The sequence below is a fragment of the Rhinopithecus bieti genome, unplaced genomic scaffold (assembly GCF_001698545.2).
Source record: "Rhinopithecus bieti isolate Rb0 unplaced genomic scaffold, ASM169854v2 scaffold_314, whole genome shotgun sequence".
NCBI lineage: Eukaryota > Metazoa > Chordata > Mammalia > Primates > Cercopithecidae > Rhinopithecus > Rhinopithecus bieti.
Window position 1 is genome coordinate 250,248 of NW_016803040.1, and position 14,175 is coordinate 264,422.

Here is a 14,175-nt window from a genome sequence, read left to right on the forward strand (position 1 = left end):
AAGAATGTTTTCCTACAATATATTTTTATTGGAAAATACCCAAATAATAAATTATTTTTTATTTTATTTAACGTATTTTAGTTTCTAAATTATGAGTTTCTCTACAAGTATTTTTCCTATTACATTTACCTAATTATTTTATTTTGATCATTTATCTAGATTATTTATAAAAACTGCGATTGTCATTATTTAAAGTTATGGAACTGCCATTGCAAAATTATAACTGAGACAGTGAAAAAGATTTGATGTAACTGACTCTGTGTTCCTTCTAACCTCCAAGTTGTTCTTGTTCATTCCTGGGAGTAGACCCAACTAACTGTGGGAGGAACATACTTCATTTTTTTTTCAAAACAAAGATGATAACAGTCCTTTCCCAAAACAAACCTCACTGTCTGTAGACTAGACTGCATAAAGCCACAAGATTAGAAGTTATAGTAATCTTACTAAATTCAAGATGGAGCTGTTTTTATCAAATCAATATCAATGTCTTATTTATTAAAGATTACACAAGCAAAGATCATTCTGTCTTCAGTGGGTTTATAGTTTTGTAACCCCTGTACCAAACTTTGACACCTTACATTTGTGAACCCCTAAAATCTAAGACAGGTCGTAGTTAATCAAGAAAGTTTATTTTGCCAAAGTTGAGGACCCATGCCTGTGACACAGCCTCAGGAGGTTCTGCCAACGTGTGGCCAAGGTGATAAGAGCACAGCTTGGTTTTATACATTTCAGGGAGACATGAGACATCAATCAACAAATGTGAAATGAACATTGGTTTGTTCCAGAAAGGCGGGACAACTTGAAGCAAAAGCTGGACAACTCAAAACAGGGAGGGGTTTCAGGGCACAGATAGATGAGAGACAAATTGTTGCATTCTTTTGAGTTTCTGGTCAGCCTTTCCAAAGGAGGCCTTCAGATATGCACATATGCATACACATCTTGGATGTTAGGTTTTAATTAAGTTGACTTTTAACCACTGCTCTTCTTTTAAAAGATCTTTTTAAAATCTCATTACCATATTTCAGCTAGGACAAGTTTCTGCTATTTCGGAAGTACAGTCGTTGCTATTTCAGTTTGGCCTAGCTAGCAAAAACATGGCCTTATTATGTAAATAAAGCCCCTTAGTAGTCAAAATAAAAAATCTTTTTCTTTTTGCTTTTACTGGCCTTTATTCAACCCCTACCACACCACCTTTGTGTGTGTGTGTGTGTGTGTGTGTGTGTGTGTAGGAATTTAGCAACTTCAGAGGCCTTGTTTCTCATAATTTGGAACTTCCTTCCTTTGGATTTGATCAAGTCAGATAGTCTGGATTTAATCAAGTAGGATAGAGTTGATCAAACCCACTGGGAAAAGACCAAAACAACAACAAAACAGAAACAACAACCAAAACAAAGTTAAGTAAAACAAATGATTGCACAACTTATATGATTACTGAGGTTTCTAATGGTAAGAAGAAATTAAGACCAGCTGGTTGTTAATGTTAACTTTAGAAAAGACAAACCCCAATTCAGTTGCTTACCTTGGGATGGGTCTCAGGCTGAAGATGGCTCTCTACCATCCTAGAAGTAGGGAAAAAACCCTTATCTTCCCTGTTGAAAGCAAGCTCAAACTCCATAAAGGAGTTACCTGACTTCCATTGTCACAGTAAACTTGCCTTCCTTGTATTGGAAGCAAGTAAAACTCCAAAAAAAAAAAAAGGAGCTATATAGCAAAACAAACTTTAGATCTCAACTGAATTTTGGGAGATCCAGGATTCTCTGGAGAGGGTACTTCCAGGCCTCCACAAATTGTCCTATTGGTTTGAACCATAAAGATAGCTCAAGCTGGTACCAAGCACCAATAGAGGATTTGTCAAAGGTCAGGGCACCTACACTCAGAATCCCACTGGGTTACCAAAATGTGAACTCCAAATATCTGAGACAGGTCTCAGTTTGTTTAGAAAGTTTATTTTGCCAAGGTTGAGGACGTGCGTCCCTGACACAGTCTCGGGAGGTCCTGATGACATGTGCCCAAGGTGCTCACAGCACAGTTCAGTTTTATACATTTTAGGGAGTGTATTAGAGTTCTCTAGAGGGATAGAACTAATTATGTGTGTGTGTGTGTATACACATTATTAAGTTTATTAAGTATTAACTCACACAATCAGAAGTTCCAACAATAGGCTGTCTGCAGGCTGAGGAGCAAGAAAAGCCAGTCTGAGTTCCAAAACTGAAGAACTTGGAGTCTGATGTTCCAGGGCAGGAAGCTTCCAGCATGGGAGAAAGACGTAGGGTGGGAGGCTAGACTAGACTCTCTTTTCATACTTTTATGCTTGCTTATATTCTAGCCTCACTAACAGCTGATTAGATTGTGCCCACTCAGATTAAGGGTAGGTCTGCCTTTTCCAGCCCACTGACTGAAATGTTAATCTCCTTTGGCAACACCCTCACAGACACACCCAGGATCAGTACTTTGCATCCTTCAATCCAATCAAGTTGGCACTCAGTATTAACCACCACAAGTCCACCCCTTGTCAACTTGAACCCATATACATCTCCTGAGATCATACATAATCTTCAAATAAAGACATTAATAAGGTCATAATTATGCCTAACATGATACAACTATCCTTCACACAACCAGAAACACAAATCCTCAACCCAAATACTATTACTTAACGTCAATAATACTTAAATGCTGATGTGAAGTCAGTAAATCTTATGGCACATGATAAAAGAGAAAGGAAATAAAATGAAGATATTTTCTTAGTACAAATGTACACATGCACAAACCTATTTTTAACAAAAGAAGGAAGAAACACTCATGAGAATTACAGTCCTTGTTTCTGCAACTGGTCACGTGGTCACAGCCAGTATTGATAAGTACCTTCTTCTACTACCTATTCTGTATTCCCTTTGCCTTCAGCAAGCACCTCAGCAGGTCATGGTTTTTTTTCCTGGTGGAGTAACCCAAACCTTCATTCTTGAAGGGTCTGGGTCATTTGTAGTCCTGCCTGAATTGGACTGTTGTAGTTTCTCATTGACCTTAATCACAGGGCATGGAAATACTAAGTGATGCCCTAATAGATCTCCTGTATTCCATGCATACTCTTCCTTACCTCCTTTGTAGAGTAGTAAACTGATTTCATCTTGATAGTCTGGGTCAGTCACCCCAGCCAACACTCTAACTCCCGTCTTAGCCTGTTGTCTTAAAGGTAGGAGGAGCCCAAAGTGTCCAGGTGGCAATTTTAACTTCCAGTTTAATGGAATCATTGTTGTGTCTCCTGGTGGCAGCATCCCTCCCTCTGGAACTAAGATGTCTAGGCCAGCAGAATTTAATGTCATGAGAACAGGAAGCAAAAATTTTGCTAGTGAATCACTAAGGGAGATGGTGAGTGGTGCCACTTCCACTTCCACCCCTTGATTCCTGGACCCATAAATCCTGGCTATGGGAAAAATAGTACCATCTATTGGACACTGATTCAGAGCATACATGGCCTTCTGGAGAACTTTGTGCCAGTCCTGCAAAGTACTGTCACATAGTTGGCATTGTAATTGTGACTTCAAAAGGCCATTCCACTATTCAGTCAGTCCAGCTGCTTCAGGATGATGGGGAACATGGTAAGACCAGTGAATTCCACGAGCATGAGCCCACCACTGAACTTGTTTAGTTATAAAGTGAGTGGCTTGGTAAGAAGCAATGCTGTGCAGAATACTATGATGGTGGATAAGGCATTCCGTGAGTCCACAGATGGTAGTCTTGGCAGAAGCATTGCTTGCAGGATAAGCAAACCCATATCCAGAGTAAGTGTCTATTCCAGTGAAGACAAACCTCTGCCCTTTCAGTGGTGGAAGAGGCCCAATATGATCAACCTGCTACCAAGTAGCTGGCCAATCACCCCAAGGAATTGTGCCATATTGAGGGCTCAGTGTTGGTCTCTGTTGCTGGCAAATTGGGCACTCAACAGTGGCCATAGCCAGGTCAGCCTTGGTGAGTGGAAGTCTGTTGCTGAGCCCATGTAGAAGCTCCATCCCTGTCACCATGGCCATTTTATTCATGGGCCTATTAAGCTATTACAGGGGTGGTTGGGGAAAGAGGCTGATCACATATTTATCACTTGTGTTTGATGACAGGATGCTGCTGTGCATGTCTCACTTTATGGCTAGATGGGTCAGAAAGCACCCAGTTCATGATAAGCAGTTCATGATAGGCAGTGTCCACAGAACAGGTCATCCTATCCAGTTGATTGTTAAAATCCTCCTCTGCTGAGGTCACCCATTGGTGGGCACTCACATGGGATACAAATATGATCACAGTTTTTGACCTCTTAGAGAGGTCCATCCACATACCTCTTCCCCAAATTTGTCTATCACTAATTTTCCAATCATGCTTCTTCCAAGTCCCTGACCATCCAGCCAAACCATTGGCTACAACCGATGAATCAGTATATACTTGCACATCTGGCCATTTCTCCTTTCATGCAAAGTGCACAACCAGGTGCACTGCTCAAAGTTCTGCCCATTGAGAAGATTTCCCTTCACTGTTGTCCTTCAAGGATGTCCTAGAAGGGGTAATAGTGCTGCAGCTGTCCACTTTTGGGTGGTGCCTGCATATCATGCAGAACTGTCTGTGACCAGGCCCTAGTCTTCTCTTCCTCTGTCAACTGAGAATAGGGACCTCCTCATGAGGACATTAGTGCAGGCTGGGGGAGAGAAGGCAGGGTGGCAGGAGGGGAGACCCTGAGCATTTGAGCCACCTTCTCATGTAACTTACTTGTGCCTTCAGGATCTGCTCGAGCCTGATCACATATTTATCACTTGTGTTTGATGACAGAATGCTGCTGTGCCTGTCTCACTTTATGGCTAGATGGGTCAGAAAGCACCCAGTTCATGATAGGTATTCAGGTCACATGGTGACTTGGTAATCCATAGTCAAATGTTCAATTTCCACCAAAACCCAGTAACAGGCCAAAAGCTTTCTCTTAAAAGGACAGTAGTTATCTGCAGAAGATGGCAGGGCCTTGCTCCAAAATCCTGGAGGCCTCCACTGTGATTTACCCATGGGAGCCTGCCAAAGGCTCCAAACAGCATCTCTATCTGCCAATGACATGTCAAGCACCATTGGATTTGCTGGGTCATATGGTTCAAGGGGCAAAGCAGCTTGCACAGCAGCCTGGACCTGTTGCAGAGCCTTCTACTATTCTTGACCCCACTTAAAACAGGCAGTCTTTTGGGTCACTTGATAAATGGCATGAAGTAACATACCTAAATGAGGAATGTGTTGCCTCCAAAATCCAAATAGGCCCACTAGGTGTTGTGCCTCTTTCTTGCAGCAACTTATCCTTCATCTTAGAAGGAATATCTTGACAGGTCCCACACCATTGTACCCCTAGAAATTTTACTGAGATGGAAGGTCCCTGAACTTTAGCTGGATTTATTTTCCATCCTCTGGCATGCAAATATCTCACCAATAAGTCCAATGTGTTTGCTACTTCTTGCTCACTGGATCCAATCAGCATAATGTCATCAGTGCAAAGGACTAGTGTGATATCTTGTGGAAGGAAAAGTAATCAAGGTCTCTCCAAATTAGATTATGACACAAAGCCAGAGTTGATATAGTCCTGAGGTAGGATAGTAATGCCTTGCCAGCTGAAGGCAAATTGCTTCTGGTGGGCCTTATGAACAGGAATAGAGAAAAAAGCATTTGCCAAGTCAATGTCTGCATACCAGATACCAGGAGATATGTTAATTTGTTCAAGCAATAAAACCACATCTGATACAGCAGCTGCAATTGGAGTCACCACTTGGTTAAGCTTACAATAATCCGCTGTCATTCTCCAAGATCCATCTGTCTTTTGCACAGGCCAAGTGGGAGAGTTGAATGGGGATATGGTGGGAATCATCACCCCTGAGTCTTTCAAGTCCTTCATGGTGGCACTAATCACTGCAATCCCTCGAGAGATGTAATATTGTTTTTGATTTACTATTTTTCTAGGTAGAGACAGCTCTAATGGTTTCCATTTGGCCTTTTCCACCATAATAGATCTCACCCTACTAGTCAGTGAGCCAATGTGGGGGTTCTGCCAGCAGCTAAGTATGTCTATGCCAATTATGCATTCTGGCACTGGGGAAATGACCACAGGATGAGTCTAGGGACCCAGTGGACACACTCTAAGTTGGACCTGAGCTAAAACTCTATTAATTACCTGACCTCCATAAGTTCCTACTTTAACTGGAAGACCACAACGACATTTTGAGTTTTCTGGAATCAATGTCAGCTCAGACCCAGTGTCCAGTAGTCCCCAAAATGTCTGATCATTTACCTTTCCCCAGTGTACAGTTACCCTGGTAAAAGGTCGGGGGTCTCCTTGGAGAAGGATGGGAGAAAGATTCACTTCAAAAATTGTCAGTAATGTGGTAAAGTCCTTTCTCAGTGGGACCTGGCCTCCCCTTCATTCAAGGGGTTCTGGGTCTGTAAACTGGCTCAAGTCTGGAAATTGATTGAGGGACCATGATGCCCTGTTTTTATTATTCAAATTAGTCTTTTGTCCATTTGACCTGGAAGCTTTCTACTTGCATAAATTAAGTAGAAATGCAATAGGCTTCCTATCATTTTCACTTCTAGGAACACGACGATTAATTAGCCAAACCAGAGCTCTACACAAGTCAGACTGTTCTGATGGCTGCTTTGCCCCTGCTGTCCACTACCCCCACCTTGCCTTTGATGATTGAGTGCCACTATTTGGCCTCTGCCACCTCGGGATCCAATTATTCCCATTGTATTTAAATTTTGTGGTTGAGTGACTGTGGTTCCCATTATTAGATCTGACATACAGAGAAGAGCAATCACAGGGTCCTTCAAAGATGCAGACGCTGCCCTCAGAGATCTATTTCACGAGGCATTGATCAAGGGTGTATCTTCTGGGCCCTCCTGGCTGGTATGAGTAGGTCTAAAGTGACTAATCCACTCCACTATCCCAATCTCCCTAAGTCTTTTGATTCCTTCCTCTATATTAAACCAAGGGAAATCAGGCATTGACAGCTCACTCACAATGGACCATCTTTTAATCCAGATTTCAACTAACCAAGCAAATAAACTATTAGAACCTTTTCTAACTCCCTGAGCTGCAACATTAAACACAGAGTCCTGATTTAGTGGCCCCAAATCAATAAATTCAGTCTGATCCAACTCTATGTTCCTTCCACTATTATCCCACACCCTTAATATCCATCCCCATACTTGTTCTCCAGATTTCTGTTTATATAAATTAGAAAATTCAAGCAGTTCTTTTTAAGTGTAGCACACCTACTCATGGGTCACACTCTCAACCTCACTTTTAGGGGTCTGTGGGTACTTTAGTCTAGTTATAAGTCTAGAGGCAAACAGGGTGTTGGGGTGGCTCCTGAGGAGAAACCAACGTTATCTTGCCTGGCAACTGCCTCAGGGAAGGCCGTAACTGTTGCCTCAGGCAGCACAAGGTTTATCTGCTCAGACAAAAGTGGAAAGGCTGATGGCAGCATGGGTTAGGGAGGCAATGTTACCACTACTAGTAATGGGGAAACTGTTTCTTCTGGCAAAAAAAAGGTTTATCAGAGTTTACAAATTCAGTGTCCCCAGTTTCATCAGGGTCCTCTCACATGCCCCCATTCCAAGTTTCAGGGTCCCATTCTTTTCCAGTCCATGCCCTCATTTTGACAGTAGACACCTGGGGAGGCTGTGCATAGGTCAGCCACTTGCATGGTAAAAGCTTGTGTCCGTTTTTCCACAATCTCAGCTCTTTCTCCACAGGAGATAAGACTCTCACTCAGGGCAATCTTAGCAGATTTGAGACTCAGTATCTGCTTCTGAGGCTGGGAGATAGAATCCCTGAGTTCATGATTTTCTTTCATCACTTTGTCCAGTGAAATTAGGAGCAACCAACCAGCTTTATTACGTTCCTTGGTTGTTCCCATATGGTCAAAGGTATTATGTACAGAGTCACTAAACTCCTTGCCTCTCACGAGCAATGAATCAGGAGTGTCAAATGCATTTATTTTGCATAAGTCTCTGAACAGTTCATGCCAAGAACTATCAGTGTTCTCCATACTATTAGTAGAGTTCTTGCATTTTTTAATCTAACATTAAGAAGTCAACTCCAGAAACCCCCAAACCAATGAAAGAACTCCACCCTTAATATTTTGTTCCTCTAGAACCACTCCTGGTACAAAAGTCTGTATTAGTCAGAGTGCTCTAGAAGGACAGAACTAATGAAATTATATATATATATACTATATATATATATGATATATATGCTTGTGGTTGTGGTGTGTGTGTGTGTGTACTGTGTATATACTATGGAATATATACACATAATATATTTCATTGTTCTTAGATATATATACATATATAAAAACTCCTATATATATCCATATATATACACACATCATATATGCTATCATATATATATAATGTGTGTATATAATATGATATATCATAGTATATATATAGGAGTTTCATTACGTTTAACTCACATTATCAGAAAGTCCAACAATAGCGGTGCTGATGGCTGAGGAACAAAGAGAGCAGTCTAAGTTCCAAAAATGAAGAACTTGGAGTCTGATATCTCAAGGGCAGACGTACTCATGAGCACTGGGAGTAAGATGTAGGCTTTCTCCCATGCCTAACCTCTAGGGAGGCTAGACCAGTCTCCTCTTTTCATATTTTTCTGCCTGCTTATATTCTATATATTCTATATCCTTATTTATACTAAATATATATCATTCTATGATATTCTATATCCTTTATATATATAGAATATACTCACTATTCTATATCCTTTATATATATAGAATATATATATTCCTTATATACATTCATGTATGCAGGATGTAAGTTGTTCCCCTATTCCCATGAAAAACAAAACCTAATTCAAAATGAATAAAATACCTAAGTGTAGGGCAAAATTACAACACCCTTATTCAAAAACTTAGAGGTAAAACTTCAATACTTTGGATTAGGAGATGATTTTTTTATGATAACTGAAGTACAAATGACAAAAGAAAAAATTAAATAAATTATATTTCATCAAAATTTTAAACCTTTTGCATTAAAGAATACCATCAAGAAAATGAAACTATAACCCATAAAATGGGAAAAAATACTTGCAAATCATATATCTGACAAGTGACTAGAATAATTTTAAAACTCCTACTATTCAATCATAAAAGGCAAATAACCCTGTTTGTTTGCTTATTTATTTATTTTTATAATTTCAACTTTTATTTTAGAATCAAGGGGTACATGTATAGGTTTATTACATGGATATATTGTATGACGCTGCAATTTGGGTTACAAAATGAAAACCACTTCACTTCATAGGACGACCATAATCAAAAAGTGTTGGAAAGAATGTAGAGAATTTGGAACATTCATACACATTTGGAGGAAACATAAAATGGTGCAGCTGCTTTGGAAAACAGTCTGGAAACTCCTTAAAAAGTTAAACTTAGAACTATAATGTCATTTAGCAATTCCATTCCTATAAAAGCATACATCTACACAAAACTTGTACACTAATGCTTATAGCAGTATCATTTATAATAGCTAAAAAGTGGGAACAACCCTAATGCTCATCAACTGATGAATAAATAAATAAGATGTCCATAAAATAAAATATCATTTGTCAATAAAAGAAATGATGAATTGATACATGCTACAACATAAATGAACATTTAAAACATTATGGTAAGTGAAAGAAGCCAGCCAGAAAAAATGCATACTGTATGATTCCATTTGTATCAAATGTCCAGAATAGGCAAATTTATAAATAGAAAGTAGATTGGTGGTTGCCTAGACCTATAGATGAAGGATAAAGTAAAGGATATGGGGAGAAATAGTGAGTGACTGTTAATGGGTACAGGGTTTCCCTTTAGAATGATGAAAATGTCCTAAAATTGATTATGGTAATGGTGGCACAACCCTGTAAATATACTAAAAACCATGAATTGTGCACTTTAAATTATGTAAATTATATGATATGTGAATTATATCTCAGTAAAGCTGTTTTTTATACAGTAAAAAAATTGTTAACGTGATACTTCATTCTTTGAAATTGCCCAAGAAATTCTGCATGACATTAACCAAAATTTAAGCTAATTTTATTCAAAATTGCTTATAAGACTCAGAACAAGCTGAATGTGGGCATAGGAGAGACATAAGGCTCTGCCAAGCATAGAAGTCTGAAGGTGATAAGAAGAAAAAAGGAAAGAAAGAGCATATGATGAACACTGTCCTGGAATCTGAAGGGAGATTCCGACAGAACCCAAGCATCAGTTTTTCTCTCCCTTTGGATCCCCTCCTTCTTGCATTCTTAAGAAAGGAGAAAAGGAGTTGACTTATGTCTGCTTCTAAGTGGTCCGCTTGACTACTGATCCTTCAAGTTGCATGTTCAACTCTGCTCCACTGCTCTTGGCCAAAGGTCGTTGCCTGCTTTGCTTCTCTTTACAGCTTAAAACAAGAATTCCAGTCACTCTCAAATAAATGCTGCCCCCTTTGCAAGGGCCTTTGTAGAGGTATGTTTTGCTGGGGGAGTTCCTTGGCTTGTGGGTCTGTCCAGTCTCTACCTCTGTCTTCATGTGGCCTCTTCCTCTTTGTATCTTCCCCTTTGTCTCTTATAAGGACACTAGTCATTGGATTTAGGGTTCACCCTAGTAAAGGATGGGCTCATCTAGAGATCGTTACCTTAACATCCGCAAAGACATTTCATCCAAATAAGATTACATCATTAAGTGGATTATTGGAGGACACTATTCAACCCACTTCAGAGGGTGGATGAATACTTCCATTTTGTCGTCTCCTTGTTTTCTCTATATATCACTATATAAAATTATATGGCTTAATCACATTTTGCTGAAAGTTTGGCAGAAATAAAAAAACTAGAGCACACAAGGAAAAAACAACTATATGCTAAACATACTTTTCCTGTGCCAAATAAGAGTCTTTAAGAAATTAAACCATTCATAGCCATCATCTCATGAATAATTTAGACTCTACCTTAAGTCCATGAGCCCTGTGGGAGGCTTTCTTCTTCAAGCCTTGACAGCGTAGCTGTCCCTTCAATACTCCAGGGGTTGGCTTCACTCCAAGTACTTTTCCCTTTCCCCACCAGCCAGTGCATGGGACCCAATCATTACTATTTTCCTAGGTCTGAGTTATTTACTACTAGAGTAACACCATGGAAGTAACTCCAACAGAATGATCCAAGGTGGGCTTGGGAAACCCAGTCTGGAAGAATAATCTAGGCTAGGTATAGCCCTCCATGCTCAGTTTCTTTTGAAATAACCTCACCATTGGGAGTTACAGCGATGCCCCTTTCTTTTTTCTAATTGTCTCACATTTCTCAAGGATAGTTTCTCAAAACAATAGTTTGCATTTTGTTAGGTACAGAAACCTCCAATACTAAGCCATATATCCTTTAATACAAGAGCCTGAGTAAGATCTTAGAGAAAAGATCCCTTCTAAAATCATCTCTTGTGGATAGTGGAGGGGAAGGGATGCTAGTGATGGTAGTAGTAGATAGTATTGGGGGGTAGAAGTGTAGTTTCATTATTTGGTTATACTACCAAAGCCACTTCTCATTAGAGATCACTTGTAGATCACCACTTTTGTTTCAGACATAGTTTTCTTCCACATTTTAAATAATATTCCTGTGCATATAGGCTTGGAAAAGTAACATTCATTCATTTAACCAAACCAACCACCTTTCTGCACAGCTAAATAAAATAATATTGGCCAACTTCTCACTTCCAATTGCCTTGAAATATAAACAGAGCCAAATTTTAACCTATTGTGGTCCTTATAATGTTAGAAATTTCTACCTTAAAAAGTTATCAGCAGAATCTTTTAGGGTACATCTTTCTAGATTGTACCTAAACTCTTTTCTACTGGGGCCAAGGGGCTCCTTGGCAATTGTCTCTAATCCTTTGTTCTTCTCTAAATTGCTTTTGGTGTTTAATTTTCCTGGCTGATTTTTTATCGACTTAGGCTTTATTCCCTGGGCATTTTTGTTATTGCTGTTGTTTAATTATGAAATATATCATTCATACAAAAGTACAGAGACCGATAACAAACACCCACATATTCACTCGAACTTAAATAAATGCGTGCTTTGGAATTTTTTGTGTAAGTGAAACCTTACGTTTGATTCATTTGAAGCCAGACAGGTGTAGATTTTTTTCACCTTTTTGTTGATACTAAGATTTTAATACTTGGTTAAGAGAAATATTAAGAAGCACATAAATTTCTTCAGAAAGTGTTTTCCTTTTAAATGACTAGGAAATTAATCCTTTACATGAGGTGTTCTGGATGGATGAATCCTAGGCCCTCTTCTCTTCTCTTCTCTTCTCTTCTCTTCTCTTCTCTTCTCTTCTCTTCTCTTCTCTTCTCTTCTCTTCTCTTCTCTTCTCCTCTCCTCTCCTCTCCTCTCCTCTCCTCTCCTCGTCTCACTCTATATTACTTCCCCACTTGATCTCATCCAGGCCCATGGCTTAATTACTCCTCCACTGATGACAGCTCCTGAGAGCATATCGTCAACTCAGATCTCTCCTTGGAGTTACAGACCTATACACCCAGCAGTTATCTTATCATACCACAAAGTCTTCAGTTTAAACCACATGACCCACCAAAACCATGATTTCCCTAACCTTTGCTTTTCTCTCTCTCAGAAAATGGCACCATCGTTTATCAAATTAAGCATCTCAGACTTCTGGGATTTAACCTTGGTAACTTCTTCTCCATCAACTGCTTATTTAATCTGTCAGCAAGTCCTCCTGATTGTACCTCCTCAATATGTATCAAATTCATTGACTTATCTCTTCCTCTGTGACCACTCCACTAGTCCCAGCCATCATCATCCCTTATTCCAACTTCAGCAAGAGCTTCCTAACTATTTTGCATGCATTTTTCCTGGGCCCCTCCAACAGATTGTCTGCACCATAGCCAGAGTGAACTTTTCAAAACACCAATCTGATTATATGACCTCCATCCTGCTGGATCATCATTCTTAAGATAAATAGAATGATGCATAGTGTGCATGATCTGGCCCAGTCTTTGTCTCTTGGGAAGCTTCCCTAACCCTGCTCACCTCCCCCACCAATCTTGGCCACAGTTCTTTGTTAATAGCTTTTATTTAATGGTACTCTTTTCTTCCCTGGGACTTTTCTCAGATGTAAAAATACACCCCAGTCCCTATGACTATATTGTAAACACCACGAAGATATGAATAAATAAGTGACTCTCAAGCTACATAATCTATCAGCAGCCTTGTGTGGATCTTGTGAAAACGTGTGATGGTATGAATAACAAAGTTATGGAATTTTGAGTTTTCATTGCTATAAATCCTCCCCTCCTGTTTTCAAAGGTGACATTAGGCCATAGGCTAATGTTCTCACTGGTATAATGAGATAAAGGGTAGGAACATGCTTGGCATAAGGTGCTTTATGAAAGATAGAATATTTTTTGAGGTATATTAATGAAAGGGGAAGAGCTATTTATTCAGATCCTGGGTCTGCCTCTTGAGTGTTCTTAGAGCTGCAGGAAAGTTGGACAACCCCAAGCCTTGCTTTCATCATCTGTAAAATAACAATATGCTACTTCTAAGTTACTTCTAACAAGTAGAGATTATATATCCACAGTGCCTGTGCCATAAATGTCAGTAAATATTTACAGACTAACGAAATAACTGAATAAACAAATAGATGAAGGAAAGTGAAGCACCCAGTGGAATCCTTGGTAAATAGCAAGTACTCAACAAATTGTAATCATAGTAATAATATTACAAAATGACTAACAAAGATGCTTTCTTGTAAGGAAAAGGAAGCAGTGAAATAACTGAAAGTGTATGTACTAGGGTGGGGGAGGGTGGAAATCCTAGACAGTCATCCACAGAAGGTGTTTCAGGGTCAGGTGCCTTGGAAGATTGACTACTGCAAATGCTAACAAGTGGGAAGACACATACAACCAGTTCTCTACCATACCACGTTACCTGGATGTCCACAGGAAAAAATATATATATATATATTTTAAATACCTGGGCATGATGGCATGTGTCTGTAGTCTCAGCAACTTGGGTGGCTGAGGTGGGAAGATTGCTTAAGCCCATGGCTGTTGTGAGCCATGATCATGCTACTGTGCTCCAGCCTGGGCTTCAGAGAGAGACCC